This window comes from Morone saxatilis, unplaced genomic scaffold (genome assembly GCF_004916995.1).
Source record: "Morone saxatilis isolate NCDOM2014 unplaced genomic scaffold, NCSU_SB_2.0 Contig15, whole genome shotgun sequence".
NCBI lineage: Eukaryota > Metazoa > Chordata > Actinopteri > Moronidae > Morone > Morone saxatilis.
In genome coordinates, this window is record NW_023339707.1 from 16,905,401 (window position 1) to 16,905,722 (window position 322).

Sequence of the window (322 nt, forward strand, 5' to 3'; positions counted from 1 at the left end):
ACATAATTGTTGTTGGCGGCGTGGATTGAGTTGTTTCCATGCAGTTAGTTTAAGAAAGACAAAGACGGAAACAGGATTGGAGAACGCTATCAAGTAGCTCGCAGCTAACCTTAGCCAGTGATGTGTATGGTTGACCCACTTGCCAAAGGGCCCAGTTCGCACTGCTTATCCTCACTTTCCATTGAATCCAGTAGTTTCCTTACTTTAAAAGATCTGGTCTGTCAAAGTGAAGTACAATCAGTTCATAGCACACACACATGTCTGGTGTATGGACGATGTGAGGACTATAGTGAATCATTCTTCCTTGTGTGTGTGTGTGTGT